Source organism: Anomaloglossus baeobatrachus, chromosome 3 (genome assembly GCF_048569485.1).
Source record: "Anomaloglossus baeobatrachus isolate aAnoBae1 chromosome 3, aAnoBae1.hap1, whole genome shotgun sequence".
Lineage (NCBI taxonomy): Eukaryota > Metazoa > Chordata > Amphibia > Anura > Aromobatidae > Anomaloglossus > Anomaloglossus baeobatrachus.
Window position 1 is genome coordinate 339,032,153 of NC_134355.1, and position 26,543 is coordinate 339,058,695.

Here is a 26,543-nt window from a genome sequence, read left to right on the forward strand (position 1 = left end):
ACTTGCAATAAAATTATTTGGAGCTCTGCTTTGAGAATTATTTCAACAATGAAAGTACAATATATTTATCAAAATTAAAAGCTTGCAGAGAAATTTAGTAAGTCATGAAGAGGAAATATTTAAATTAGATAAATAAAACACTGCATATTGTCCATCTGTTTTCTTGCCCCAATTTAGGATTTTAAGTAAGAACTGTTTAGTCAACAATTTTATCATCTGACAAATAAAAATTATTTCAATGTTTCTCCCACCCATGGTAATTTAAAAAACGGACAGCTCACAGATTGCACATGGATGGCATCCATGTGTTGCCCGTGATGTTTATAGACTGATTATATGGGTAATTTTGATCCATGTCATGTACAGTAACTGTCTTTTTTCTTGCATACCTTCTGCAAAAAATCACTAACATGTTAGCTGTGCCATAGCTTATCATGTGTACCAATTTTACCCCTGAAAAAAATGGATAGCATATACATGTGAACAATGTCTGATTGAGGCCTTAGGCTGGCTATGTGCTAGCCAATGGTGGCCATTAAATGACCTCCAATAGGCTACATGTTTGCTTGGATCTTTACTAGCTTATTTAGACAGAGCGACCACACTTCCTAAATGCACAGAATGCTCAGTAATAAATCATTCTGTGCACATATACTGCCTTTATACTTGGCAACACAGATCATGTTTGGAGAGGATGATTGTCTGATAAGAATGATGATTTTTAATGTAGCCCATTAAATGAGTGTTTTACTCATTCACTGGGTGACATGCAGCCTGTTAAAATTTCACAATTACTGAGAAAGGACCATCCCTAAGAATGTTAATTTTCATCCTGGTATATATGTCCCCATCCTGATATATACGATCGCCATCCTGGTATATATGACTCCCAGTCTAGTATATATGTCCCTCATCCAAGTACAATTGAAACCAGAAGTTAACATACACTATCTAAAAATACATATATGTATATTTTTCTTACTTTCTGACATAAAATCAGATTAAACCTTTCCCATTTTAGATCAATTAGGATTGCCAAAATTATTTATATTTGCCAAATACCATAATAATGAGAGTGAAAGGGAGGGAGAATGTTTTAAGGCATTTTTATTGCTTTCTGCAAAGTCAAAAGTTTACATACACTAAAAGTACTATGCCTTTAAACAATATGGGACAGCCAAAATGATGATGTCATGTCTTTGGAAGCTTCTGAAAGGTTTAATGGCAACATCTGTGTTAATAAGAGAAGCACCTGTGCCTGTATTTTAATGCACACATGGAACACACTGCTTTTTTGTGTAGACTCTTGGGAAAGTCAAAAGAAATCAGCCAAGATCTCAGGAAGAAAATTGTGGATTTCGACAAGTCTGGTTCATCCTTGGGTGCAATTTCCAGATACCTAAAGGTGCCTACTTCAACTGTACAAACAATTATATGCAAGTACAAACAAGATGGGAATGTCCAGTCATCATACCACTCAGGAAAGAGATGGGTTCTCTGCACCAGAGATGAATGAGCTGTGTTCAGACATGTGCATATCCACCCAAGAACCAAAGCAAAAGACCATGTAAAGATGCTGGCGAAATCTGGTAAGATTGTGTCATTACAATGGGCTGCTGATAAGTCTTTGGCTTTGTGATCTTTTTTGTTTCTATAGTAACAAATGTTACATCACACGAAAGCCTTATGTGTCTAATATATGTTTTCAAAATTTGTGTCTGTTGCTTATGGCAACAGTGCTCTATGCATGCAGGAAAACAAAATGGTGGAGTCTAATGCGATATTCACAGCAACTGAGAGCAGAGGAGTGATAAAATTCTTCTTTCTGCAAGGAAAGTCCATCAAGGATATTCATGGTTTTATGTCGCGGACATTGGGGGATCAATGTCCTTCATATTCCACAATTAAGAACTGGGTTGCCAAATTTAAAACGGGCCACTTAAGCACCAATGATGAGGAACATCCTGGATGACCGAGAGTGGTTATTCTGGAGATCGTTGATGCTGTGCACAACCTCATACTGGGGAATCAACCAATTTAAGCTAAAGCAATAGCAGACATCATGGGGATTTCCTGTAAATGTGTTTGTCTCATTATCCATGAACATTTTGACATGAGGAAGCTATCTGCAAAGTTGGTCTCCAAATGTTTGACAACAGCACAGAGAAGCTTGAGACTGAAAACTTCCTGGTCCATTTACCAGCGTTTCCGGAGTGATAAGAACTTCCTGGATCAACTGGTCACTATAGACAAGACCTGGATTTATTTGTATGACCCTAAAAACAGGAGTCAGTCAAAAGAGAGGAGGCACAAAGATTCTTCTTGTCCAAAGAAGTTCCAGGTGCAAAAATCAGCCACTAAGGTGATGGCGTCTTTGCTCTGGGATAAGGAGGGCGCGCTGCTAGTGGACTACCTTCAAAAGGGTTCCACCATCAATGCAAGGTATTACATTGAATTTTTGGGCTAATTGAAGTCAGCTCTGAAGGCCAAAAGGTGCGGCAAGAAGTCCAAATGAATCTTGTTCCTGCAAGACAACACCTCCACTCACACTGCACAAGCGACCATGGCAAAACTGGCAGAGCTTATTCACCTGATCTAGCTCCCTCCAACTATGATCTGTTTTCAAACCTGAAGAAACACCTCAAGGGTACCAAATGTCACACCATTTCTTAATGCCATGGCTGCTACGGATGCTTGGTTTGAGGCACAAACAAAAACCTTCTTTTTGCTAGGCTTACAGAACTTGGAATACCAATGTAAGAAGTGAGTTGACATAAGTGGAGAGTATGTGGAATAAATGTAAAGTTTTATCATCCTATCTCGTTTCTTTCTGGGTAAAACCAAAGACTTATCGGCAGCACCTCGTATCCACAGTGAAATGAGTACTGTATCAACATGGGCTGAAATGTCACTCTGCTATGAAGAAGCCATTACTCCAAAAGATAAAAAAAACAGAATAATGTTTGCAAATGCACACAGGAACCAAGTTTTAAATTTTTGGAGACATGTCCTGTGGTCTCACAAAACTAAAATTGAACTGTTTGGCTATAATGACCATCGTTATGTTTGGAGGAAAAAGGGAGACACCTTGAAGCCTACGAATACCATCCCAACAGTGAAACAGGAGGGTGGCATAATCATGTTGTGGGGTTGTTTTACTGCAGGAGGGACTGGTGCACTTCACAAAATAGATGGCATCATGAGGAAAGAAGATTATGTGGCAATACTGAATCAACATCTCAAGATATCAGACAGGAACTTAAAGCTTGGGCAGAAATGAGTCTTCCAAATGGACAATAACCTGAAGCATAATACCAAACTGTTTACAAAGCGGCTTAAGGATAACGAAGCCAATGTTTTGGGGTGGCCATCACAAAATCCTGATTTCAATCCTATTGAAAATTTATAGGCAAAGCTGAAAAGGAAGGTGCCAGCAAGGTGATCTACAAACATGGTTTAGTTACACCAGTTCAGTCAGTAGAAATGGGCCCAAATACCTACTCACAATTGTGATAATCTTGTGGAAGGATATACAAAATGGTTGACCCAAGTCATACAGTTTAAGGGCAATAGTACCAAATACTAATGAAATGAATGTAAACTTTTGACTTAGCAGAAAGTATTAAAAATGACTTAAAACATTCTTGCTTCCTCATTATACTGGCATTTGAAAATATAAATAATTGTGATAATCCTTATTGACCTAAAATGAGAAAGGTTTATTCTGATTTTATGTCAGATAGGGAGAAAAACATGCATATGTCTTTCCAGATAGTGGTTTAAACTTCTGGTTTTAACTGTATATATGTCTCCCATCATGGACCCATTCTGGTATATATGCCTCCCATTATGTTGCACATAAAATAAATGATTATACTCACCATCACTCTACTCCTCTTCTGATGCTTTAAAGTGACTTCAGCATGTAAGCAGCACAGTGCATGACGGCAATGCCATGCGACCCCACTTACATGACGATCTCAGCTGTCAGAATATTCATTGCTGCCCACGCCCAGGATTATGAGTATGGGGAGCAGTGAATATTCAATTATTTTAAAGGTAGGCATATGTGATTGCACAGCTTCCTGTGGTGGCTGGGCAATCACATATGTCTGCTATAAAAGAGAATAAATATTCCATGCTCCCATTACACATAATCCCGCCTACCTTTCAGCCCAGGCTTCAGTCCCAAGAGGAGGGAGGGATTATGGGTGTAGGGAACAGTGAATATTCATATTCTTTATTTGTAGGTACACCAATGCTGGCTCCTGCCTCCAGTGACCCTGTTCCTGCCTCCTGTGACCCGCTCCTCTTCCACCACCCCACTTCCACAGGCAAGTACATTGAGGCTATAAGACACACACCCCTCATGTCTCTAAAATTTGGGGAAAAAAGTGAGTTTTATAGTAAAAAAAATACCGTACTTATTTTTTAAAAAAATTATAAATATTAAAATGTTCTTATTAATTTTTACTGAAATATATAGTAAATTTGTTTTTAAAACATAAAAAAGCCTATGCACTCTAAAAAATGTGAATGTCTATTATTTTAATACCATGCAGTTTTTCGATATAACATATTGTGAAGATGAATCTAATATTTAGTTATATCTAATAGACATTTAATTATATATAATGGTCAGAGCACAGAGGGAATCAGCACGACAACATAGACATAAGATATTATTGTTTTGCTGCCTCTAGCACATACAATGGTTCTGGATTCAGGAAAATGAAGTTCCAATCACTGTACTGTAAATTATTTAATTATGTTATGACATTAAATTAAGTTAATATTAATTAACAATTAGTTTAGTAAATCTCTTTGATTTGGGAGTCTCTTTGATGACATCTTTCATTGCTGTCTGAAGAAACCAGATATCTTTCTTAGAGATGAGCAGTGTTCGAATCAAACTGTCCGCCAATCTCAAATTCGACCTGTTTTAGGCGATGTTCGAGTCGTTCGATGAACGCAAAAAATTAGCTTCAAGTTCGACAGTTCGAGGTTATGCTCGATAACGGTTCGATCACCAAAAGCGTAACTGGCTTTTCACAATAATACTGTCATTCAATGATAATACAGTGGAACCTTGGTTAACGAGAACAATCTGTTCTGGGAGCGTGCTTTTTAACCAAGTTATTTGTTCAGCACAGCAAGATTTCCCATAGGAAATCATTGCAATGCAGACAATTCGTTCCACAACTTGTTAAATGTCTCATCTTGGTCCCCTATTCTGCCATTCCACACATGCACAAACAAACACAAACACACACAAACACACACAAACATACACAAACATACAAGCATACACACATATTATGCTCACCTTACCTTCCGTTCTATTGCCGGCCTCCTGGGACTTGCAGTTTGCCGATACAGGATGTGTATCGGGTAACTATGCGACAGATGCCCCGGAGATTCCGCTGCCAGTGCGCTGACATCACAGGCAGAAGCTACTTATTATTATTATTTATTATTATAGCGCCATTTATTCCATGGCCCTTTACAAGTGAAAGACAGTATACATACAACAATCATTAACAGTACAAGACAGACTGGTATAGGAGGAGAGAGGACCCTGCCCGCGAGGGCTCACAGTCTATAGGGAATGGGTGATGGTACAATAGGTCAGGACAGAGCGGGTTGCACAGTGGTGTACTGGACTGAGGGTTATTGTAGATTGCCTCTGATTGGCCAGCACGCTGCCTTTGAGTAGCGTCTGACAGAGGAAGTTCCTCCCTCATCACGATGGTTACCCGATACACGTAGTTCGCCGCTACAGGATGTGTATCGGGTAACCATCGCGACAAGGGAGGAACTTCCATTGTTTTTCTTCTGCAAAGGGGTTCATTGGCAGATACGTTCATAAACTGTAGCTGTAATGTGTTTGAATTTGATCTCCAAACTATAATCCTTTGGGTCCAAAGTCTGGTAAGTCACAAGTTTTCTCGATATCATAGAACAATCCATTTTGAAATCTGGTACTATGTTAATAATATTAAGATCAATAACTGTGCAGACCATGCAGATTTAAAGAGTATACCATATTTTTCGGACCATAAGATGCACTTTTTTTCCCTCCAAATTTGGGATAAAAGTGTGGGGTGCGTCTTATGGTCTGAATGTCAAAGTGGGGCACCTGCGGGGTAGGGAGCTGTGGGGAGGGAACAGCTGTGCAGTGGGATCACAGGAGGGAGGTAGGGAGGGTCGCTACTGCAGGAAGCTGACGGCTGGAGAAACCACGTGTGCCTGCTGCTTAAAGTAAAGGAATATTCATTAGCTGCTCCCCACCCACCTCTCTCTGCAGTCAGTGACTAGAAGCGGGTGTGAGGAGCAGAAAATCAATACTAATGTAAACAGCGGACACACATGGGAGCTCCAGCTGCCGCCTTCCTGCAGAGGCTGGGGAGACTGTGTGTCCGCTGTTTAGGAGGCAGGAACAGGGTGCCGCTGCAGTTATGTCTGGCCCGGAGGAAGTGAAGATCATTGCAGTGTCCGGGCCAGAGCACGGCATACCATCACAGCACAGCTTGCAGTCTCTGTGCTGAGTGCTCACATTGCTTTCATTTTGATCCTGCTTCTGCACTAGAAACGAAGTCTCCCGACACACCAGGACCTGCAGTGATGTAATGAAGAGGGGTGGGACAGAGCAGCACAGAACAGCACAGTGCCTCCACAGTGCAGGTCCTCTTCAGATATGGGAGACTTTGCTTCTAGTGCAGAGAAAGAACCAAACAAACTTAGGTGAGCATCACATCTGTAAAATTAAGGCAATAAATAAATGTAGTATATAAAGGCATTACTGTACACCTGGATGGGGTTGGATCATTTTATAATATATAAATATATATATATGACCACATTTTTTTACTTTAATTTTTTTTTCTATTTTTTTCCTCCTCTAAAAAATGGGTGCGTCTTATAGTACGAAAATACGGTATATTTTTTATACTAAAAATAGTTTTGCTTGTATAAATATACTAAATACCCTGGAGGCTTTGAAACAAAGTTACAGTAACACTTTTGGTAGTGCACAAAGTTCAAGGGTACATGCTAATGTATAATAAAGAATGTGTAGTGCAATAATAGAGCCAGTACAGTTCTGTGTACTAGTAAATAATGCTTACATTCATCCAGCAAATAGAAGCAGATGTTAAGCTGCAAGACAGTGCTACCCAAAAGCTTATGTAATTAATAATCAAAGACAATGCATTACTGAAATGGGCATATTTGCAGCAGGAGTTGTAAGATTATTCATGTAAAAATTAATTTTAATGGCATAATTCTTTATTATCTTTAAAATAATATGCTACTTTTCTCATTTATTTTATAAAATGTGTCTTCTCGATAATAATCACAGCGCTACACAGCTGGGGATTATTAAAAAATGCAAGTCTAAACATTTGCTTAAACATTTTATTCTGACTTGGGGAAATGCATGCTATGTAATAGTTAAATAAATATGTATTAATAATTTTTATAAACATAAAAGGTGCATAAAACTTTGCACATATACCTTTCCAAGGCACACAACATCTTTTCCAGGCAGATTCCGCACAGCAAATCTGCTGAAAAAAGTAAACAAAATACACAGTAATATAAAAACGACATTGCCATGTACAAGTTCAATATTTTGCTGTGTAACCAGGTCAGGATTCGAAATCTATGAGGTAAAAACTGTGATGTGTTAGTATGCCCTTGGTCGGGTGGCTTTCAGTAGAAAGCCAATAGGTAGTTGTATAAAATTGCTTAGTGGCGGAGAGATTGTAAAAATGAAGGCAAAACTACCAACTATAGGAACAAGACCACCAAATGATCCTGAAGTGGTTTTGCCTGGGAAAATTTCAGTGATTCCATTGGCATCTAAAAGACATCATGTGCCCATACCCTAAGAATTAATTTTCACAGTGATTGCTTCTGCTTCTCTTGAGTTTTCTCTTTTATTCCATGAATTTGAGCTTTATAAGACGACAAAGATGGCAGCATTTGAATTATTAACTACACTGCACATGCATAAGAGCCAAACACAATCCATATTTTAAAAATCTGACCAGTGTCATTTTATTTTGTAATAACTCTTGAACACTTTAATGGATCTCAGTGATTCTGAGATTGTTTTTTGTGACATGTACTTTATGTTAGTGGTAAATTTAGGATGATTTTTTTGTGTTTATGTGTAAAAATATTAGAATTTTGTGAAAATTTTGAAAAAAAAAAAATCACAATTTTAAAACTTTCAATTTATTTTTCTTAAACCAGTTTTGTAATGCTGTACAGAATAATTCTTAAATAACATTTTGCGTATTTCTACTTCATATCTGTATTATTTTTCAAATGTTATTTTATTTTGTTACTATGTTGGAAGAGTTAATTTAAGCAACCATTTTTCTTTTTTTTTTCAAGAAATTTACAAATCTTTTTCCTTAGAGATCACTTCAGATTTAAATGGTTTTGAGGAGCCTATGTATTAAAAACTTCCAAAAAGTGATACAATAAAAACCACAGTCCTGAAATTGTCAGATAACCTGACTTTTCAAGAATATTTATGGACTCCACAATCTGAAGTATGCAGATGAGGGCATGGGGACAAGAATTTGAAAAAATAGTTTTGTATGTGAATGATCAGCTGATCTGACTTTTCAAGAACATTTGCGAGGTCCACATTCTGGAGTAAGTAGATGTGGACATATGGACGAGAATGTGTCCAAATCATAGTTTGGTATGTGATGATCATGGCGTGGAATTAATTTTGAAATCAGGTAAAATGTCTTTTAATGATGCAAATAGTAATTTCTATGGCACACGTCATAACTGGAATTTCTACTGAGGCCCACTAACCAGAAAATATAAATTATTTGAAAAAAAAAAAGAAAAGACGCCACAACAAAATTTGGATGAATTGATGTCAATTTAATAATGGAAGTTTTGTGGTAATTGCCAATGCAGGGGGTGACACAAAGTCCTGGTTGTGATGGTCATATGGAGCAATAATACCAAGAATCACTCCTTCTGCCATGGTTATTACAAACCTGGCATCTTTTATGGATATGGTTTTGGATTGGGGTGGCAGGGACAAGGCAAATGAAAGGTTGCTCTGGTGGTGTCTGGATATCCTCTGATATAAAGACTGCCACTTGTGTTGAGTCAAATAGAAGAAACTGAACAATTTTCTCCTGGTACTGGAGAGATGTGAGTGCTCCTTGTGACTTTTTACAAAGAATGAAACTGTTATAGGTAGAAATCGGTATTTGGTAGATTGCTACCTTTTTATACCAGGCCCTGGCCTTTTGCCAGACAAATTTATAACAAGTAGAACTAAAATCATTAATGTAGTTAGTATAGTTTTTGGGAGTATTTTTTGGGCTCTTCAATCCTGTGTAGAGATGAGAAAATACCAAGTGGTTCAAATACATCAATTTACCTGGAAATTTAAATGTATTCATCACTAATTGAGAATCCCAGTTGTGATTCAACATTTGATAGGGTAGGTGCTTAGTTGGAGTTTTGTAGATAGATAAAACCGGTCCTTTGAGCGCTAATAGATCTATTATCTCAGGTTTTCTTTGTGAATAATTATGCTTTATTTGTGACAATTAAATTAAAACAAATAAAGCTCTTGTTATCACAACGCGTTTCAGCAAGATAAACTTGCCATCATCATCACTAATTGAGAATCCCAGTTGTGATTCAACATTTGATAGGGTAGGTGCTTAGTTGGGGTTTTGGATTTAATATTTAAGAATAGTTTCTTTATTTGCTGTATCTAATAGAGGCTGATACACATTGGATGGAGCTGCATCTTACAGATCTATTGAAAGAGTTTACAAGTTTCTTCCTTAAGAGCAAATAACAGCTGATCAGTCTGGGTGCTAGATGTTGTAACCTCACCAACTTGATATTGGTATGACTTTACCTGACAATACTTTTGTTGAATAGATATTAAAGGGTTTATCCAGTCTAAAACAACAAGTCTGCAGTCACTTTATGTGTTTGCACATGTGTATGCACTGTGGGCTGTGAGGATTCTCTTTCTATCAGCAAATACATACTCCCTCTGCCAGAATCGGACTAGACTTTTTCCAGCGCACTCAATGTAAGTGTTTTGCAGAAAGCCAGAAACAGTTTAGTCCAGTGTTTTCCAGAAAACATCTTCATGGCACTTATAGGTCATGTTTCCAGGATTTCCTTAGCATGGAACAAGTGTTGGAACCATTACCAAGGCATCAGCTTTCCAATACTATGGAAATCCTAAAAACATATGTTGTTGGGGCTGTGAGGACTGGAGTTTGGGAATCACTGGTCTAATCAGATTCTGGCCAGGAGTATGCATATCGCTTACTTATGGTCACATGATCTTTTTTTTAGGAGCTGATAAGGGAGAATCCTCAAAGCATGGAGAGTACTGATTTATTGTAGACTCTTCATTTTAGACTAAATAACCTCTTTAAGGTTGATTTAATATTTTGTCTTTTGTGAAGTCTTTATATAACAATAGTATATTTGTTACATTTACATGATCAAATCTGACACAGCTTGTGTATTGCTATGAGCGCAATAGATCTGTAGGCACTCACAGGCTCCACTGTTTGCTTCTTATAAAATAAGAGGCACATGGAGGTATAATAAGGACTCAAAAAATACTATAGACACCATATTGCAGATAATGCATCCTAGATCTGTAATGTAGCCATGAATATTTGAGGTTTTTTGAAGGTGGAAGTGAGCAGGAATTTCCTATCCAGATATGTGAAAATACAGATTTAATTTATTAATTTTTATATTTAGTAACTTTTTGTATCTGTATTTTCTGTATGCAGGTCTACTGACTGTCAGTAGGTCATTTATTTTAATTTTGCACCAAATTCAGCATTCAGATGTAATATTTGGATAAATTTTGTGCCACGTCTGTTGGTATAGAACAAAATGAAAACTCGAAAAAAATTCCCCTGATAATACTAGAAGCTCTCTGGTCTCTTTAAAAACAGGGTTATATTGATTTAGTTTTCAAAATACAGGTTTTGTGTTATATTTGGTATTTTCACAAAAAATAAACATTATTTATCAAAAAAGTAAACAGTAAAACTGGATTTTTGCCCATAGCAACCAATTATCTCTTAAACAAGTGTGGAAAAATAATGATGTACTCTAACTAGTTGTTATGGACAACAAATTTACTTTTAGGCGGGCTTTGCACACTACGATATCGCAGGTGCAATGTCAGTTGGGTCAAATTGAAAATGACGCACTTCCGGCATCGCATGCGACATCGTAGTGTGTAAAGGCTCGATGATACGATTAATGAGCGCAAAAGCATCGTAATTGTATCATCGGTGCAGCGTCGGCGACACGACAGTCCAATGTTGTTCCTCGCTCCTGTGGCAGCACACATCGCTGTGTGTGAAGCCGCAGGAGCTAGGAACATCTCCTACCGGCATCACTGCGGCTTCCGTAGGATATGCGGAAGGAAGGAGGTGGGCGGGATGTTTACATCCCACTCATCTCCGACCCTCCGCTCTGATTGGACGCCTGCCGTGTGACGTCGCAGTGACGCCGCACGACCCGCCCCCTTAACAAGGAGGCGGGTTGCCGGCCAGAGCGACAGTCACAGGGCAGGTGAGTCCATGTGAAGCTGCCATAGCGATAATGTTCGCTACGGCAGCTATCACAAGGATATCGCTGCTGCGATGGGGGGGGGACTATCGCGCTCGGCATCGCAGCATCGGCCTGCGATGTCGCAGCGTGAAAAGTACCCCTTACTGTTAGACAATGTTCATGAATGAGCGAAATTATGTCAAATTAATGAAAATCATGTAGGCTGAATTACCAACACGGAATCAAAATGTGTTGCTCTTATTAAAAATTCTAGAATAAAAATATAATATAACAATAATATTATGCTAATAAAATTGATTCTTATCTATCATTGATTAGAATTAATAACAGATAAGAATAATTTTAAGTAGCCTAATTTCAGTATTGTGAAAATATGATAATATATTGTAATCTAGTCATCCAAAAACAAGCCTACATTTGTAAATGTTATTGTATCTCCACTTATTTGACAAGAAAACTGTATTGCTTTTCCAGTTAATTCCATACTGATTTTTTATTAGCTATGTACATCTGTGTAAGCATTGTAGGCATATGGCACATAATGCATAATATGTCTTTAGACTATAGATGAGTCGTTCAGAATAGAGGCATATGTTGTATGACATTCAGGGAATTCCAATGTACACTTATGTTGGAAACAAATCTTTAGGTTAATTGGTAACTTTAACTAAATCACTTCTTATAAGAGTAAATATGGAACCAAGTCCATGAACAAAAGTATCTATATGATGTTAAACACTACGAGAAGTATGAATAGAAGGGTAGTCAGACAATCTGGGATTATAAGCCAGGAAGTAACATATAACATTCAGGGAGCAGACAGAGACTTGGTCAAGAAGAGGTCTGAGGTCAGAAGCCAAGAGGTAACATGTAAGGTTCAGGGAGCAAACAGAGATGGGGTCAGAAAGAGGTCCAAGGTCAGTAGCCGGGAGGTAATGTATAAGGTTCAGGGAGCAGACAAAGATGTGGTCAGGAAGAGGTCTGAGGTCAGAAGCTGGGAGGTAATGTATAATGTTAAGGGAGCAGACAGAAACATGGTCCGAGATCAGAAGCCAAAATCAGAACACTTACAACAGCCAGAAGCCAAGACCACACTGAGCAAACAGGAAATACAACTGGTGTTCAGACAGAGGAAGCCCAGTAAATAAACAGAGCAATCACCAGAGGAACAAGGCACATCTGTGAAGGCACCTCCCAAAACCAGCATGGACCCTAGTGCTGAAAACAACCTGTCAGCAAGTACACAAGATACATAGCAGAGCATTTTCAAATGCAAAATGCTTCCCAAAAGGAGCTGTGACAACAGCATTCTAAATGCAAAATGCTCTGCACAGCGGAACCGTAACAATCTATACAAACATTTAGACACATTGTGTACCTTTAATGTTGAGACTTTTATTGATTAAAAATATTATTTTTATATGAAACATTTGTTCCTGTGTTAAATATTATTCACCTTTAATGCTATAAATTGTTTCTTCTCCAGGTAACCAAATATTTAACCTTGCTAATACAGAAAACTAGAGTTTGGTTAGAATTATTGTGGGCACAATTATAGGAATAACTGATTAAAGGCATTCACAAAGAAAATAAAATGAGTTGACTCACAACTTTAACAGGGATGCCAACTCTAAATGTGCCAAGTTGCTCTAATGTTTAAAAAAAACTAGGTTTTTTTTATCGTAATTTTCAATATCAGCTGGGCAATGAAATAGTCTAATAGGACTTAAATAAAATGTTTTCTGAAACAGTATAGGCATTAGTCAAATCTTCCCACAGTGTTTGGCTCTTTTTCATAATCAATTACTTTTTAAAACTGTCAGTGGAAATAGATGGGGAACTGCCATAAATATTAAGAACAAAATACTACGAAAATCTTTGAGCCAACAAATCTGCATGAAACAATTAGCAAAGCAATTAATGAATTGGAAGTCTTGAAAGACAAATTCACACTGAGTCTGTTCATGCATCATTTCTTCAAAATACTGTATGCAGATTGTGATTTTTTTGACATTGCATAGTTTCTTTCTTGGTATTCTGTGTGTGCATAATGTGTATATACATAATTAGACATTGTGTTGCTAAAAACAAAATGAAACAGAAATGTGTCCCTAGCTTTATACTTAGATTAAATTAAAGCAAAATAATTATTTTGTATCATGTTTTTAAAGCAATTGGAACACAAAACATAATTCAATATTTTTTGTGCTTAAAATAGGCCACACAAAACGAAATACTTTCAATGAAGTCATGAGACAATGCAGGGGTTGTTTCATAAACGCCAAAAAAAGAAAAGATCTTATCTGTCTCATTTGGGGTAAACATAATTGATTCAGTGATAGAAATACTTTAGGTCTAAACAAGTATGTTATTTATGTAGTAGACAACATACAAGATACTGTTTAATATAAAGACTAGGGATTATCGAATACCTAAAATATTCAGCTTCACGAATATTTGCCGAATAGGTCGCCGCTATTCAACTATTCGCGAATATTCGATGTGCAATGTAAGTCTATGGGAAACCCGAATAACAACTATTCAGAACTATTCAGGCTTCCCTTAGACTTACATTGCACATCGAATATTCACATAGTGGCGACCTATTCGTCGGATGTTTGCGAAGCCGAATATTTGAGATATTCAATCATCCCTAATAAAGACCCTATACACATTAGATTAAAAATGGCCAAACTGGTCAATTTTGGAGGGACAAATAGACCATATTATGTGTATGAGGGCTTCTTAAATCTTCCAAGACACATAATGTCAAGAAAGACAAAGCAGTGAGTACCCAAATGCCCAATCTTATTTTTTTCCAGCAGGTGATTATTTTCCAGGATTTCATTATGATTAGACACATACACTACACAGAGCTCAATGTTCAGGTGTAAGTGAGAGTCAGAAAAGACAGCTAAAATCCAGCTGTTTGGCTGACAGCTCCATTTTCATGTTTATAGGAACCTCTAAGTATTAAACATATACAAATGTGTTAGTTATTTATTTATTTATTTATTATGCATTGCTGATATAGTGCCATCATATTCCACAGCGCTTTACAGACATTATCATCACTGTCCCCATTGGGGCTCAGAATCTAAATTTCCTATTAGCGTGTCTTTGTAGATTTTTCAGTTGTTGCTTCATTTCATCCATTAAAGGGAACCTGTCATCAGAAATTTTGCACTAAACCTAAAAGATTCCCCCTCTGCAGCTCCTGGGCTGCATTCTAGCAAGGTTCCTGTTTCTATTGTGCCCCCTTTCTGACCAAAACAAATACTTTATAAAGTGGTACCTTTTTGTATTCAGATCTTGATAATGGTACACGGGGGCATGCTCTCTGGTGTCCATTAGTCTGCTTCCCTGTCACTTTAGGCAGTCCCCCATCGTGCAATTTCAAAGAGGTGACGTGAGCTAAGCTGGCCAGTGCTTGCGCAGAATGGTGGAGGTGCGGTGGAGGCGGCGGTAAAAGTGCGAGCACGAGATTATGGGCGGGTACTTGCTGATGAAAATCACAGCGCCGTCCATAATCTCGCGCATGCGCAACACGTCACCAGCGGTCACACTGTGCACATTGCACAGTCCCGCGAGAGTGGCATGGCGCATGCGTGAGATTATCGGCGGCGCTGTGATTTTCATCAGCAAGTACCCGCCCATAATCTTGTGCTCGCGCTTTCACTGCCGCCTCCACCACCGTTCTGCGCAAGCGCTGGCCAGCTTACCTCACGTCACTTCTTTGAAATTGCGCAATGGGAGACGGCCCAAAGCGACATGGAGGCAGACTAATGGACACCAGAGAGCCCGCCCCCGTGTACCATTAACAAGATCTGAATACAAAAAGGTACCACTTTATAAAGTCTTTATTTTGGTCAGAAAGGGGGCACAAGAACAACAGGAACTTTGCTAGAATGCAGCCCAGGAGCTGCAGAGGGGGAATCTTTTAGGTTTAGTGAAAATTTCTGATGACGGGTTCCCTTTAAAGATTATTTCCCTGTTCAAAATCACTAATAAACTTTTCTTTTCATAACCTTTCTATTGACCATTCATTATAAAAGCACAGAACTACTCAATTGGCTCCAAGGTTTGCACTTTGGTAAAACACTCTTCTTTTATACCTGTGGACATGCGTGTGATTCATGTTTCTATGGTTACTAATAATATTGTTATTGTAATCAGTACATTGGTTTTTTTTTAAAAAACTTTTGACATTCAAGTTCCATATCACACCATCTAAGGATTCAGAGAGTGTTGAAAGCCAAAAGTGGATTTGCACAATACTGGCAACATAATAATATAATATAAACAACATAACAAAATAATGAAATTTTTAATTTAGATTTTTAGGAGCAAAACGCTAACTATGCGGTGACATGCCAAAATTCGGCAGAACTAAACATATGATGAATATTTGCAAGACAAATTCATGTATGAGATAGCCAAGATGATTGTCAGTAAAAGGAAGTTATTTTCAAGTTCAAATCTGTAGGGGAGGGTGAGATATGAAGTTACAAAATCAAAAGTTCAAAACACTGTTAACCTTCAGCTCACTAGTAAATGTGGTCACATGCCCACTAGCCTCACTGGCTTCTCTCAGCAGAAGAGACTTGAGAGAAGGAAGCATATGAGTCTAGTCAGCCTATAACCACAAGAATTCAAATCAGATATTTACAACTTTTTGACCGCCCACATATATGGGGAATACTAGAGAATTGTGACAATGATCACATTGTACATTGTCTTGATTTTGTCTACAGTAACATAGAGTGACTGGTTATTATCGTCTGAAACTGCCAAGCCATCTATCTCTCCCAGCTTCCCTATTCACAAGACCATAAGGCTCAGCCAATTGATTATGTATTTTTTAAAAGGCAAGTCAGGAATGTCTGCTGCCATATAGCTCCGTCTCTGCGACATATCTTTTGGAGAACAAAATAATTGTGAAATTTAATTTAAACTGTCCAATCCTTCTCTAGACTTGTATAAGCTTTTGGGGTACATTCTACAAGGTTACCATGCACTGACATTGATTGATTCGGTCAACTTTAATTTAATGTGTATAATAGCCTTTAAAAGTTGGTCATCACAGCCTACAAACCAAGCTATGTCAGTGTCACATACAATTAGTAAATTATTAAGAAGTAGGTAAAAAGATTGAAGTATTGTGTAATCATAAAAATGCATAGGTATGAAAAAAAAAGGAAACAAACACCAAAAATGTTTTAAATTAATTGATCAATTGATTTTGTATGTTTTTTTATATTTAGAATGTATTAGACTGTAATGAGTAGAGTAATTCAATGTAAAGATAATGGGTTAAATATTATAAATAAGTTTCAAATGTAAACTGAGAAAAGAAAAACACTAAACTGTAGTTCTAAACTAATACTTATGCAATAAGTAAAAATAATCTTATGGAATATTTAGGTTAGGAATCACCATAGAAACATTTAGGTTAGGAACTTTCATAATTTATGACCGATATAAAGGGATTTTGGACATTAAGAAATGAAGAACCTCACAAGAATTCTGGTATTATTTGTTGTGTCCTTATTATTTTGGTATGTATTAAAAGCCACCCACAACACCAATCTAGTTGTAATATATTTATCCAATTTAACTTTTTAAAAGACTTGCATTGTTATTAATGAATTGCATTTTAAGACTTAATATCGTAGGATAATCATAAGTACACCACAAAGCTCTAGGCAATTCTCCTGCTGAATTGTTGTTGCAGTGATAGGTAGCATGTGGCACACGAGAATTATAATTAGCATGACAATTAATTATGAAACCTTCATTTGATGGTGATGAATGTGTTGTAGACTCTCCCTGACTTCATGGGAATAAACTTTGACTCAGAAGTTCTACGCTTCCATTTAAAGACATTGATATATAGCTTGCTATATTAACAGCTATGAATAGCTTGTGTTTTTTAATTCCTAAGAATATTTTAGTTTACTGGAATCCCAGAGCAGTAGAATAGCACAATAACAATGTGTTCAGACTTAACAGTAGGAGTCAACTTAATTAAATGACACCAGGGATCGCTGCAAATGCGAATGATGGTAACTTTTTTCCATTTTATGGAATAATGGATAAGTACAGTTTTATTCTATTTTTCACCAAGAAATAAGGTATATGTATACAGTGTGTTCACCCATATCCTGTCCACCGCCATGAACTTGATAACAGGGGCAGCTATAGGAATAGAAGTGGTGTCTAGATATAGTAAAGTAGCCCTGCGCTATGCAATGAAACCACCTATAGTGCCACCTGGTGGAAAACAATGGAGTTAGCATTTTTATCTCCTAAACGGAACGAAATAAAGAAAAAAAGTGAATTACAAAGTTGTAGGGAGTCATCAATTCAATACAAATTGTCACCTTGCATACAGAAATGCTATGATTACAGCGTGTAAACTCACAAGGCTGTGAACGTGAAGCAATACCTCATGGAGACTTTCCTTCAAGTCATTGGGTATGGTGGCTGCGTGAAGTGGCCTCCACGCTCACCTGACCCCATTAGACTTCTTTTTTTGAGGTCACATCAAACAGCAGGTGTATGCAACCCCTCCAACAATATTGCAGGATCTACAATGACGTATCACAGATGCTTGTGCAAACGTGTCACCTACCATGTTGCACAATGTGCAGCAAGATACAGTATGCTGTCCAAAGTCCAGATGTGCATTGCAGCTGACGGTGGCCACTTTGAGCATCAAAGTTAAATGAGCACCATATGCGTGACCAGCATTCAATGTTTTGGGGGGGTCATGGGTTTCATATCATAGCATTTCTGTATGCAAGGTGTTGATTCGTATTGAATTGATGATGCCCTACAATTTAATTAATTTTTTTTCTCTATCTCGTTCCAATTTCGAGATAAAAATGCTAACTCCGTAGTTTTCCACCAGGTGGTGCTGTAGGTGGTTTCATTGCATAGTGCATGGCTACTTTACTATAACTAGACACCACTTCTATTCCTATAGCTCCAGCCGTTCTCAAGTTAATGATTGGTGTACAGGATATGGGTGGACACACTGTATATTCATGCTATCTATTAGGAGACCTTTATAAACACTAGTACATCAATACATCACCCCTGTACAAAATGTATCAAAAGGGTATGGGCCAATTTATAGACATAATACAACTTTAGGGGAAGAAGGGGTTAATGCCGCAATGCCAAAGAGATTCCAGATGGCAATGTAGGAATGGGATATGTTTAATTAAATCAATGCGTTTCAGAGATCTATGTCTCCTTCATCAGGACAGGAAATCACATTACACATAGGTATGTAGATTAGGGCTATATATACCCACTTCAATTTAAAAAAAAAAATCAAAATAGAGTGAAAGGTATCGGTTACAATAACTGACATCCTTATACACATAATGAGTTCAAAACCCATTTAAATACCTCATATGAAATAATACATAACCCTATCAGAATGTTAAAATAATGATATAAAAATAAATCAAATTAGTGTAATAGAAAAAATAAAAAAGAATAAGAAATAAAAATAAAATAAAAAAATCACAATTACTGTGGATGACACTAAAAGTGTGAAAAATAGATTTGAACTTGTGGTGGACTGATTATTGTTTGGTGTATAGCTAGTTAATAGTCATGAGCTATATCATGAGTTAAAGCAAAAGTGTAATCGAAAACTCCAACTGTCATAAATGGATTAATATATTATTCTAAATTCAATTAAATATTTTATTGTAGTAAAAAAATACCATTTTTATTTATCTTTCAAGAGAAGTTTTTTTACCATGATCTTGAATATTAAAGTTCTCCTTTTTCTTTTTCCAGTAAATTTTGTGGCCTTTAGCCAGCATCTATACAATTACCACATGAGTCCTCTGTTGTTCTTGCACTCTAGTTACCTCTTGTGACATGCGCAATAGATCTTTTTCCCACGGTCTTGAACTTGTTTCACTTTTTGCTCATGCGCACTTCATTTTTTCCCATGTTGTGCACTTGATCCATGTTTCACACCTGCACTTTGACTCCACATAGATATAACACTATATTAAACCCAGCGATCGACATCCTTGTTGTACAACACACACATTAAAATATTGATTACTGTTTCTCACAACATGGAATTTTATCCTATGTAATTATATTTATAATTTAATTGATCTTAGAATAATATATTAATCCATTTCTTTAATACTAGTAGTCTTCTATTCCACTTTTGCTTCCACTGACAAGATAGCTTACGGCGATTCACTAGCTATACAACCCATAAAAACCAGTCCACCACAAGTTCAAATCTCTTTTTAACACTTTTAATATCCCGCACAGTCATTGTGATTTTCTTAATTTTCTTTTGTTTTTGTTTTTCTATTACACTAATTTCATTGATATATTTCCATCATTATTTTAACATTTTGATAAGGTTATGTATTTTTCATATGACGTTTGTATATGGGTTTTGAACTCATTATTAGAGTTTAAATTTAAAATTTACGCAGTGCTTATCTTTTTAACCCCATTACGACCGCGTTACGTTTTAAAACGGCACCAAAAAAGGGTACTTATTCCTTTCTGCCATTTTAAAACGGCGGGCAGAAATAAGTGTATAGCGCCTCCCAGCGTCAGAAAATCTCCGGGGTTTCAGCTACCGGGGGTAGCTGAGACCCTGGAGATCATGATTTGGGCCAGTTTTTCCGGTCCCCAGTCACGTGATGACCGGTATACACCGTATACCGATCATCAAGTTATAGTAAATGACCGCGCTGGTAAAAAATTATTTATCTCCCATCTGGCATGATCAAACATGCCAGATGGGAGAAAACTCTTTTTCCCGGTTCCCTCCGGTCCCCTCGGTATCCCCAAAGTTCCCCCCAACCCCCTCCCAAAAATCCAAGATGGCCGCGCGCACCGGCGAGCACAGCAGCGCGCCGGCCGCATTTACACTTTTCTTATGGTTTCTGTCGTATGTGCCATAACACATGCAACAGAAACCTACTCCCTAGGCCCTGCCGGGTCCCCACCTATCCCCCCGGTGTTCCCCGGTGTCATACATACCTGTCGGAGCGCTGATCCCCCGCGGCCCCCTCCTCCTTCACAGCAGATGCCGGTGAGTGCGGTCACATGTGCCGAGCAGCTGACAGCTTCCTGTGTTGTGAGACGCTGGCTGCTGCTGCTGCTGCTCGGCACACTGCAGCTGTGACCCAGGGAGGGTGGGTGCAGATTCTTTGCACCCACTCTCCTCAAATGGAGGGTCTGCAATACTAGAAAATGGGGGATACGTTCCCTGAACGTGTCCCCCATATTCTAGAAGGTCAAGAGCCGACGTGGGACGTCCAAATGGATTACAGCGGATTTTTTTTTTCTTTTCAATAAATTGGTCAATCAGGGAATGTTTTGGGGAGTGTTTTTTCAAATAATTTTTTTTTTGTTGTCAATTTTTTTTTTTATTACTGTCAATTAGTTATGTCGGGTATCTGATAGACGCCGTGACATCACTAATTGCTGGGCTTGATGCCAGGTGACATTACACACCTGGTATCAACCCCATTTATTACCCCGTTTGCCAACGCACCAGGGCGCGGGATGAGCTGGGGCGAAGCGCCAGAATTGGCGCATCTAATGGATGCGCCACTTCTGGGGCGGCTGCGGCCTGCTATTTTTAGGCTGGGAAGAGTCCAATAACCATGGCTCTTCCCATCCTGAGAATACCAGACCCCAGCTGTCAGCTTCACCTTGGCTGGTGATATAATTTGGGGGGACCCCACGTTTGTTTTGTTTTTTTTTAATTATTTATTTATAAATAATTAAAAAAAAAAACAGCTTGGGGAGCCCTCCAAATTGATCACCAGACAAGATGAAGATGTCAGCTGTGGTTTGCAGGCTACAGCTGTCTGCTTTACCCTAGCTGGCTATCAAAAATAGGGGGGACCCCACGTCATTTATTTTAATTTTTTTTTTTTTTGGCTAAATACAAGGCTAGGCATCCTTTAGTGTCACATGAAAGGCACTAAAGGGCGCCAGCTTAGAATATGCAGGGGGATGGGACGTTTGACATCTATCCATTCATCCATTGTAGCACTTTACGCTGTGTGCCCACAATCAGGGTTTGCAATGTTTTGGGCGCAGAGTGTTTTCCCTGCGTCCATAACGCTGCGTTGTGCAGTAGAAGCACAGTGGCAGGATTTTTAGAAATGTCAATTTATGCTGTGGAGATGAGTGTTCTTTGCAGGTAGAATAGAACTAAAGTCCACAGCAGCCTGAACCCAAATCGTGGGCATGGGCAGCTGCGTTCTCCCGTGGACAACACTCACATTTCTGCAGGAAGGCTGACACTGGGTACTAGACGCCGTGTCGCTGGATCATGGCCACATAGCCTAAAGGCTACTTTACACGCTGCGATATCGGTCCCGATATCGCTAGCGTGGGTACCCGCCCCATCTGTTGTGCGACACGGGCAAATCGCTGCCCGTGCCGCACAACATCGCGCAGAAGCGTCACACATACTTACCTGCCCGGCGACGTCGCTGTGACCGGCGAACTGCCTCCTTTCTAAGGGGGCGGTCCATGCGGCGTCACAGTGACGTCACTGAGCGGCTGCCCAATAGAAGCGGAGGGGCGGAGATGAGTGGCCGGAACATCCCGCCCACCTCCTTCCTTCCTCATAGCGGCCGGGAGGCAGGTAAGGAGAGGTTCCTCGTTCCTGCGGCGTCACACATAGCGATGTGTGCTGCCGCAGGAGCGACGAACTACATCGTTACTGCTGCAGTAACGATAATTGAGAATGGACCCCATGTCACCGATGAGTGATTTTGCACGTTTTTGCAACGATGCAAAATCGCTCATCGGTAGAGTTGAGCGCGGTTCGTGGTTCGTGGTTCTCCAGTTCGCGGCTCGAGTGATTTTGGGGCATGTTCTAGATCGAACTAGAACTCGAGCTTTTTGCAAAAGCTCGGTAGTTCTAGAAACGTTCGAGAACGGTTCTAGCAGCCAAAAAACAGCTAAATCATAGCTTGGTTTCTGCTGTAATAGTGTAAGTCACTCTGTGAATCAAACTATTATCACATTTCAGTGTATAGTGTGCGTGAACAGCGCCTTCAGATCACTGCTGTTTCTATAATGGCGATCGCCATTTTTTTTTTTTTTTTTTCTTGTCTTCCTTCCCTAAGTGCGCGCGTCTTGTGGGGCGGGCCAACATGTCAGCCAATCCCAGACACACACACAGCTAAGTGGACTTTGAGCCAGAGAAGCAACGGCATGTGTGATAGGATCTGCATGTCACATGTCCCTGCATTATAAAACCGGACATTTTCTTCACGGACGCCATTATCTGCCTTCTGCGTCTTTGGTGTCAGACATCACTGTCGCAGCTCCGTCTTCCTGAGTCCTATAGCCGATACAGCTGTATGCGCTGCATACACAGCGTTAGACAGCTTAGGGAGAGCACTTTATAGCAGTCCTTTTAAGGGCTCCAACCGGCAGGGTCAGAGAGCCATAGGTGACAGGTCCTGCAAACAGCAACAGCGTCTGTGTAGCCCAGGTCAGGGATTTCCTACCTGCATTTCACCATTAGGAGGGAATAGAAAGGCAGGCTTCCATTCCTCTACCCAGAGCACCACAATCCTGCCACTGTACCCTATTGTCCTCTGCACACTCCAACTGATAACTAAGCCATTATACTAGCAAACACTCAGTGTACCTAGTGGCATCCTATACGTGGCTATTGGACTTTGCTATAGTCCCACTAGTGCAAAGACATTTGCAGAGCGCGTCTGCCTGCATTGCACACTACAACTCATTCTAAACAAGCCATTATACTAGCAAACACTCAGTGTACCTAGTGGCATCCTATACGTGGCTATTGGACTTTGCTATAGTCCCACTAGTGCAAAGACATTAGCAGAGCACATCTGCCTGCATTGCACACTACAACTCATTCTAACCAAGCCATTATACTAGCAAACACTCAGTGTACCTAGTGGCATCCTATACGTGGCTATTGGACTTTGCTATAGTCCCACTAGTGCAAAGACATTAGCAGAGCACATCTGCCTGCATTGCACACTACAACTCATTCTAACCAAGCCATTATACTAGCAAACACTCAGTGTACCTAGTGGCATCCTATACGTGGCTATTGGACTTTGCTATAGTCCCACTAGTGCAAAGACATTTGCAGAGCGCGTCTGCCTGCATTGCACACTACAACTCATTCTAAACAAGCCATTATACTAGCAAACACTCAGTGTACCTAGTGGCATCCTATACGTGGCTATTGGACTTTGCTATAGTCCCACTAGTGCAAAGACATTAGCAGAGCACATCTGCCTGCATTGCACACTACAACTCATTCTAACCAAGCCATTATACTAGCAAACACTCAGTGTACCTAGTGGCACCCTATACGTGGCTATTGGACTTTGCTATAGTCCCACTAGTGCAAAGACATTTGCAGAGCGCGTCTGCCTGCGTTGCACACTACAACTCATTGTAACCAAGCCATTATACTAGCAAACACTCAGTGTACCTAGTGGCATCCTATACGTGGCTATTGGACTTTGCTATAGTCCCACTAGTGCAAAGACATTTGCAGAGCGCGTCTGCCTGCGTTGCACACTACAACTCATTCTAACCAAGCCATTATACTAGCAAACACTCAGTGTACCTAGTGGCATCCTATACGTGGCTATTGGACTTTGCTATAGTCCCACTAGTGCAAAGACATTTGCAGAGCGCGTCTGCCTGCGTTGCACACTACAACTCATTCTAACCAAGCCATTATACTAGCAAACACTCAGTGTACCTAGTGGCATCCTATACGTGGCTATTGGACTTTGCTATAGTCCCACTAGTGCAAAGACATTTGCAGAGCGCGTCTGCCTGCGTTGCACACTACAACTCATTCTAACCAAGCCATTATACTAGCAAACACTCAGTGTACCTAGTGGCATCCTATACGTGGCTATTGGACTTTGCTATAGTCCCACTAGTGCAAAGACATTTGCAGAGCGCGTCTGCCTGCGTTGCACACTACAACTCATTCTAACCAAGCCATTATACTAGCAAACACTCAGTGTACCTAGTGGCATCCTATACGTGGCTATTGGACTTTGCTATAGTCCCACTAGTGCAAAGACATTTGCAGAGCGCGTCTGCCTGCGTTGCACACTACAACTCATTCTAACCAAGCCATTATACTAGCAAACACTCAGTGTACCTAGTGGCATCCTATACGTGGCTATTGGACTTTGCTATAGTCCCACTAGTGCAAAGACATTTGCAGAGCGCGTCTGCCTGCGTTGCACACTACAACTCATTCTAACCAAGCCATTATACTAGCAAACACTCAGTGTACCTAGTGGCATCCTATACGTGGCTATTGGACTTTGCTATAGTCCCACTAGTGCAAAGACATTTGCAGAGCGCGTCTGCCTGCATTGCACACTACAACTCATTCTAAACAAGCCATTATACTAGCAAACACTCAGTGTACCTAGTGGCATCCTATACGTGGCTATTGGACTTTGCTATAGTCCCACTAGTGCAAAGACATTAGCAGAGCACATCTGCCTGCATTGCACACTACAACTCATTCTAACCAAGCCATTATACTAGCAAACACTCAGTGTACCTAGTGGCATCCTATACGTGGCTATTGGACTTTGCTATAGTCCCACTAGTGCAAAGACATTTGCAGAGCGCGTCTGCCTGCGTTGCACACTACAACTCATTCTAACCAAGCCATTATACTAGCAAACACTCAGTGTACCTAGTGGCATCCTATACGTGGCTATTGGACTTTGCTATAGTCCCACTAGTGCAAAGACATTTGCAGAGCGCGTCTGCCTGCGTTGCACACTACAACTCATTCTAACCAAGCCATTATACTAGCAAACACTCAGTGTACCTAGTGGCATCCTATACGTGGCTATTGGACTTTGCTATAGTCCCACTAGTGCAAAGACATTTGCAGAGCGCGTCTGCCTGCGTTGCACACTACAACTCATTCTAACCAAGCCATTATACTAGCAAACACTCAGTGTACCTAGTGGCATCCTATACGTGGCTATTGGACTTTGCTATAGTCCCACTAGTGCAAAGACATTTGCAGAGCGCGTCTGCCTGCATTGCACACTACAACTCATTCTAAACAAGCCATTATACTAGCAAACACTCAGTGTACCTAGTGGCATCCTATACGTGGCTATTGGACTTTGCTATAGTCCCACTAGTGCAAAGACATTAGCAGAGCACATCTGCCTGCATTGCACACTACAACTCATTCTAACCAAGCCATTATACTAGCAAACACTCAGTGTACCTAGTGGCATCCTATACGTGGCTATTGGACTTTGCTATAGTCCCACTAGTGCAAAGACATTTGCAGAGCGCGTCTGCCTGCGTTGCACACTACAACTCATTCTAACCAAGCCATTATACTAGCAAACACTCAGTGTACCTAGTGGCATCCTATACGTGGCTATTGGACTTTGCTATAGTCCCACTAGTGCAAAGACATTTGCAGAGCGCGTCTGCCTGCGTTGCACACTACAACTCATTCTAACCAAGCCATTATACTAGCAAACACTCAGTGTACCTAGTGGCATCCTATACGTGGCTATTGGACTTTGCTATAGTCCCACTAGTGCAAAGACATTTGCAGAGCGCGTCTGCCTGCGTTGCACACTACAACTCATTCTAACCAAGCCATTATACTAGCAAACACTCAGTGTACCTAGTGGCATCCTATACGTGGCTATTGGACTTTGCTATAGTCCCACTAGTGCAAAGACATTTGCAGAGCGCGTCTGCCTGCATTGCACACTACAACTCATTCTAAACAAGCCATTATACTAGCAAACACTCAGTGTACCTAGTGGCATCCTATACGTGGCTATTGGACTTTGCTATAGTCCCACTAGTGCAAAGACATTAGCAGAGCACAT

At 39.7% G+C, this 26,543-nt stretch overlaps 1 protein-coding gene across 2 annotated transcripts in view; it reads right to left on the reverse strand.

Annotated features, from left to right (window-relative positions):
- GRIK2 (glutamate ionotropic receptor kainate type subunit 2) overlaps positions 1-26,543 on the reverse strand; it is a 1,450,753-nt gene that overhangs the window by 1,052,011 nt on the left and 372,199 nt on the right. The gene's annotated exons all lie outside the window — the stretch shown is intronic.